This window comes from Galeopterus variegatus, unplaced genomic scaffold, assembly GCF_000696425.1.
Source record: "Galeopterus variegatus unplaced genomic scaffold, G_variegatus-3.0.2 Scaffold968, whole genome shotgun sequence".
Classification (NCBI taxonomy): domain Eukaryota; kingdom Metazoa; phylum Chordata; class Mammalia; order Dermoptera; family Cynocephalidae; genus Galeopterus; species Galeopterus variegatus.
Window position 1 is genome coordinate 426,610 of NW_007727079.1, and position 7,129 is coordinate 433,738.

Genomic DNA, 7,129 nt, shown 5'->3' on the forward strand with positions numbered 1-7,129 from the left:
GTATAGCATACATTATACGAAGTTATACGACACGGCTCCGCCGCCCGCGGGGCCACGCGCCCGTGCTGACCCGGCTGACGGCGCGGGTGGGAGGCCACGTGCGGCGTGGCTGTCAGCCCCGGAGCCCCGCGGTGCGTGCGTGGGGACTGGAGCTCCTCCGTCGAGATTCTGTATGCAGGATTTGCCCCTGGAGGCTTTCCAGTGTGCCTGGCTTGCCCTCCCGCACGCTCTACCTCCTCAAACGGGGAGGGCAGAAATTAATTAGCTCCATTTCAGAGACGGGGAGTCGAGGCAGCTCACACCGACAGTAAGTGGCAGACAGGGAACAGGAGCCCAGGACTGATGCAAATCCCTGCCCTCGGGGCCTCCTCAAAAGCATCTACATCCCACCCACTCTGCTTAGGCCAGGTGGGCTCAGTGCGAGGGTGCGAGCCTTCGGCATCCTCTCATTAGGGAATGTCTTGGCTGGTCCCCGCTACATCTTAGGTGTGGTGGGGCAGGACTCCTTGCGGGAAATCATGTATTTGTTTCCAGATAAGCAGAAAATGCCAAAGATAAGGGGATGAAGGTTCTCTTAAGTAGCTAATGCGCCCCACGGGGGCTGCCTGGCTTACTTAGTTCCCCAGCAACTCAGGAGAAAAGAGAACAGGTTCGTTCCACCTGGGGCCATTCATTCCACAAGCATTTATCTTCACTTTGAAAATTGAGGGGCTGGCAGGTTAGCTCACTTGGTTAGAGCACGGTGCTGATAACACCAACTTCAAGGGCTCGGATCCCCTTACTTCCCGGCAGCCCAGGAAGAAAAAGTGGGGGAAGAAAGAAAATTGACTCTGTAATTCCAGAATATGCTTTCCGCTTGAGAACAGACAAAACACCTGCTGATGCAGGTCTGGAAAAAGGACTTTGATCTGAGGAATGTGAGCAATTGGTCCGGAATGGCCAGCTGCTTTGAAAGCTCCCTTTCCACAGCCTGATACAGACGACAGCCTCACTGGAGGTTGGCTGCACAGACCAGACAGTGATTCTGACAGGTTGGCCTGGCGATGGGCCCCAAAGGTCCCCAAAATGCAGGTGTTTCTTCAGCTCTCACAGATAACTTGTGAGGACTGAAAGGCTACTGGGAAATTTCATAAAAGTTTGGATTTCAGTCTCTTTTGAAAAACAAAAAGATCTAGCAATGTTGGATCCATATCCTCCCATGGCTACGATGGGCTGGAGCTGAGTAGCACCTCCACCTTTAAAGTAGGTGGTCTCCTATTCACCATGGTCCCACTGGTCCCTGTTATCTTACACATGGCCACTCCACTCTTATGCTTTTCCTGCCTACCCCTGGCACCTAATGTGTGACCCTTAACCTCTCCCAGGAGCTGGCTGTGCAAAGTCATGTGACTGTATTTTGGGTCCTGGTCGAAGCAGAATAGAAGAATGTCAGCTCTCCCATCCACACAGTGACCAAGTTGAGTTCCACAGCTGGGGAGAGGGAAGGAACAGAGGGACATCAAGGCCCAGAGAGTGACCACCCCTCTCACATGTTCCCACATCCATTCTGGCTGGAGATAGTGATTCCTCCTAGTAGAGAGTTCAGAGCACAACAGCTGCTGCAAACTTGAGCAGAATAAATTACTTCATGAATTGCAAAGTTGGACCAGAGGGTCTCCAAGATTCCTCCCAGTCCCATGAGCTATGAATTAGCAGCTTTGTTTCTTTATACTCCTGATAACTCTGACAACTTCGATGTCTGTCTGTAAGGATACTGGGAGACACCTCTCTACCCTAAATAGCTGTCTGTCAAATGGCAGATCAAATTTCTGTGAAAACAATGATGTCTGGTTAGGCTGGTGCCTGGCATGATGATTTGGATTTCACAGGGCTTGTTTTCAAGAATAATTAATAAGAAACACGAATTTGGGAGTCCATTGTAGGTAAGTCCTCATTCTGGAAAACTTTCATCATCCAATTGAAGGAAAGAAAATTAGCAGAAAGAAAAGCAACCAGCAAAACAGAAGGGGGCAAAAAACCTGCACAGAAGAGTAAGAGTCTTAGGATACATCCTAATTTTAAACTGTAGTGCCAAAGAAAGAAGTTTCCAAGGCGATGTCTCCTTATCTTCCGTGAAATCAGTGGTTTCCATAAATCAGAGTTTTTGCAAAAGAAAGATGGCGGAGGCCAGTTTCAATGCCAACAACAAACTCCTTAGATCTAATTACCTACCCTGAACTGATTGTTTATTAAAATGTACACGGAAGACATTTTAATATGTAAACCCTGCCTTGTTCACTTCAGGAGATGGTGCAGAAAATATGTGGTTATCTCAGAATCGAACAATTGTGTGACTAAATACATTTCAAAAATTGGGCAAAACACTCGTTATCCCTTCTCAGCATGATATTGCACCCTGCATTATTATTTTGTTGTTTCTCAAATGGAGGTATTCTGATGTATTCTTGGAGCTCTCAAGTTTTAACTACACCCAATTATTTACTGTGATTTTTATAATAATATGCAAAATACTTTACCAGTGAGAACACAAAATTTAATTTTTGTTGTGATGATTCACAACTAAAGGGCATTTCATAGAAAAGACTATGTACTAAGGTGATGCTTTTCACATTGGAGTCTATGATGGCCAGGGATCCACAGCTTTATTCTTAGCATCTGTGATCATTTTTTTCCCTTAAAAGGGATTTTTGCATTTCTCAGGTTTGCAAAATATTGCTCAAGTTTAAGTCTAGTTTGGACAGAAGAATATTTACTTGCAAGCCGAAGCCGCCTGTGCTTTATGTAAAAGGCCTTTTAAAAAATCCTCAGGACAGTGGTCCCACTGGAGAATACCCAAAATACAGCCGGTCTCCTTCTTCCACAGGGAACTACATGCACTGCAGATGTCACACCCAGGAACACCTGGACCACACATTCCACACTCCCTTGGAGTTGTCCCATAGTCCCTTGGGGAAGAAAGGAAATGCTACAATTAGAGAAATCGTGAGCTAGAAGGGACTGGCTCAAGCCCTTCTGTCCCCCCTGGTAGGGCTCCTAACTCACATGGGAGAGTTGCAGCCATTCAGCAGCAATGAACGTGGCCAGTCCATTATACCTCGCGTGGTCAGTGGTTTCAGCAAGAAATCGTGAGGTAGACCTTCTTGTCTCACTTTGACTTCGGCCCAGCACCCTGGAGGACGTATTTAAACTCCCTACTAGTTCTCACAGATCTTGCCAGCTCAGGAGATCAGGAAAGGGCCCAGGGGAATTACTGCTCTAGTAAAATGAAAAGTACGTTGCGGGGTGGCAGGGAGAGACTGGCTGGTTAGTTCAGTTAGTTATAGGGTGGTACTGATAACACCAAAGTCCATGATTTGATCCTGATACCAGCCAGCCGCCAAAAATTCTTTTTAAAAAGTAGGCGGGGGAGACACTTGCCACCTTGTGTATCTTTTGCAAGTAACATTTTTGTTTCTCTTTAAAGCTCAAGTTTTGGGGCTTCAGGCTGGAGAACACAGGAGATATATATTCCGCCTGGGAGTGTGGATGGGGGTGGCCTGTGTGCTTATCCCAGTCTTTGTTATAAGGCTGCGCTCTACCCAGCTGAACTAATTGACCAGCCCTTCATTCCAGTCTTTGATGATGAGTCTGGGATGGATCCATTTGTGTCCCGTTGCAGCTGAAGTCCTTGGAAGACAGAGCAATAGTTTGTATGTGGGGGTGGTAATAAATACTTGCCCAGCCTCCCTCTTGTGAGAAGTAAATGAAATTAAACATGAGAGAACTTTGAAAACTATTAAAGGCTATGTGACTGGGAGCTGTTGATCACAATGAAATGACAGGTGCATGGTTTAAAGGAAAGCCATGGTTTTATTGTTAGAAGACCTGGGCCAGGGTCTCAGTTCACTCACTCACTAACTGCGACCTCAGACAAGTCTTTTCATCTTTCAGAGCTTATTTTGTTGTTTTTTTCCTTGTTTGCAGGGGGCACTCTACTTGTGAGAATGGGAATAGTCTTTACCTTACCTCCCTCACAGGGTTGTGATCACATCAAGTTAGAAAACATAAGAAAATCCTTTGTGAACTGTAAAGAGACTGTTCTTGGACAGGACAGCTTTAGTTTTCAGATCTTTCCATAGCCAAGGTACCAACCACCTTAAATCGATCCCACAGACATCTCAAGCATGACACGTCCAAATAACAATAACTCATTATCTTTCTCCCCAAACCTGCTCCTTCCCTGGGTTCTTGGCATCATTGTGGTTGAGGGAGCATTTAAGAAGTATATGCACTGTTCCCCAACAACTGTCAAATTGGGGTGATACAGGAGCCAAAGACCAAGGGCCACTGTTGTTCAGATTGTGCATGCTTTTAACCTACCCAAGCTTAATAACTGCAGCATCTCCTGCTTCTCTATAGTAAGTAGCAGTGAAAGAAACCATGCATAGGCCTAGGTTGCTTTATCAGGGAGTCTTTGCCGTTTTTTTTTCTTCCATGCAGGGGGTCCCAAGGACTTATTTTCCTTTCTTTTAGTAGCCAACATCACCTATTCCATTACTTTACAGGTTCTCTGCTTCCTAGGAAGAAATATGGGCCCCCCAACAATCAGCCTTCCTACAATCCCCCCGCCCCCTTTTTTTAGCTGCTGACCTAGGTGTTATCAGCACCATGCTTTCCCAAGTGAGCTAACTGGCCATCCCTACTATCCCTTAAAACAAGAATATATACACCCTTTCAATGTGGAGGAGTTTTACTGTTCATCACTATGGGGAAATAGATGAGGGATAAACTAAACAACAAAAAATTGAGGAAGTTACAAAGCTGACAAAGTTTTCATGTTACTGAGCCCTCCTCTAGTTCCTAACTGACTCTGAGGTAGTAAATGAAAATCCCTTTGGCTCATGTTCTCAGCTTTTATTCCTGGAAGTTTTACTTCTCAACCAGCAACCTCCCCCCCCCACCCTCCCTTCCCCTGGGTTTTGGGCTCTCTGTGGGGAAGTAACTGTGTTTGAGTTCTTCTTAGTATTCTCAGTGCTAAGCACAGAGCCTGGCACATGAGGACTAACATATATTGAGCACTTGCTATGTGCCAAGCGCTATATGAGGCTTTGCATGGATTATAATAAGCCTTTATATCTCAGATGATCCTTTGAGTTTTTTTGTTTGGCAGCTGGCCAGTACCGGGATCCAAACCGGTAACCTTGGTGTTATAAGGCTGCATTCTAACCGATAAGCAACCTTGACTTTTTTTTTTTTTTTTTTTTTTGGTGGTTGGCCGGTGTGGGGATCTGAACTCTTGACTTTAGTGCTGTAACATCATACTCTAACCAACTGAGCTAATTGGCCAGCCCCTCAGATAGTTCTTTGAAGTGGTCACTATTACATCCCCATTTTAGAAAAAGGGAAAGTGAGGCACAAAGAGGTGAATAAGGATACACAGCTTTAGTGGCAGGGCTGGGATTTAATCCCAGGCAGTCTGACTCCAGAGCTCATACTCTTAACCTCTATGCTGGAGATGTTTAAATATTTGCTGAATGTATTAAATGAACTCTTTTTCCTACCTCCTACTCCATGACACCTTTTTCCTCGTTTCTCTATTAAGGACCCTTCTTCATTTCCCTGTCCTCTGCATTCTAGCCCAAACTCAAAGTTGTTAACTATTTCTTGCATTTTACAATAGCCCGGTAACTGTTCTTCCTTGGACATGTGGTTTTTAATCTTCTTTTGAGTCTCAGAGGCTGTCAAGAAATTGATTGGTGAAAACTATGGATATCTACCCAGATTAACATCCACATACATAAAAATTTCATGTAAATGCTGGGGGTGAGAGTTAGGGGGAGGAGCACTCATCACCTTCAGTCCATCCATGAACCCTCAGGTTTGCTTCCCATTGCTTGGAGGTGTTGATGGGAGTGTGAAAGTTGAAACTCTAAACTTTTTTTTTTTTTGGCGGCTGGCCAAGTAAGGAGATCTGAACCCATGACGTTGGGGTCATAAGGCTATGCTTCAAGTAACTGAGCTAACTGGCCAGTCCCTTCTGCAATATTTACCAGGCAATTTTACCTTTCTAGCTCATTTCCAATTGCACACCGTAAGTTTAGGGTTTAAGCAAACAGGAAAATACCTGAAACTTTACCTCTCAGAAGTCTTGACACCCCAAACCTCCCTTCCCTCTTTAAGAAATGGAATGACTCCCTCACCTGTATGCTCGTAACACTGTTTATATCTATAACAGCATTTAACATGTTCTTAGTTGTTAAGGAGCCTGTCTCTCTTGAGTCACTGTTTGCTCCTACAGAGTAGGGATGTTATATCACTCATCATTGTATTCCCAGTATTCCAGAACATGCATGACACTTGTGCATGACACAAGGTTTACTAAACTCGTTTTCAGGTAGCTCGGCTCTCATTCTGAAACAAGGAAGTTCACTATAAGTTTGGAGGTTAACACGCTTAGGATATAGCTGAGCGATCAATGTCCTGCTCGGTGCGGAGGCGAAAGAGGTGTCAGCCACAGAGAAAGTGAGATTGCAACCAGGCTTTGAGAGTGGGGGCGATTTACATTGCTGGCGCGCAGACCGCATGAGTAACACTCACGCAACTAGATGTAAGTTTCAGGGTCACGAGGAAGGAGCCGCGCGCTGCATGCCAGGAGCCACACGACTGGCAGCCGCACTGCATGCTGGGATTTGTAGTCCCGCCCCTTGCCGTTTCTCTCGGTCCAATTACGTTCGGCTACACGCAACCACATCCTTACAGATGAGGTGGAGTCTTTGGTCGTCCACCACAGAACAACGAGGTTCTCCAGAGCAAATCTACCTAACAGCACTCTTCACAGCAAACCCCCTCTCGGCGATGGCTACCCAGAAAATGCATTAGGTGCGGCTGCGCCTGCGCAACGCTGTCGTCCCTGCGTGCACGCGCGGGGCCGCGCCCCCGGAAGCGCCTGCACAGCGCGCGCGCGCGCGGCGTTCCCGCGAGGCCGCCTGGAGCCGGGTGGCGCAGGCGCAGTGTCCCCGGCCAAGATGGCTGGATAGAGTAGCGGATCTGCCTGGCCCCGGCCCCCGCAACGCTGTCGTCCCTGCGTGCACGCGCGGGGCCGCGCCCCCGGAAGCGCCTGCACAGCGCGCGCGCGCGCGGCGTTCCCGCG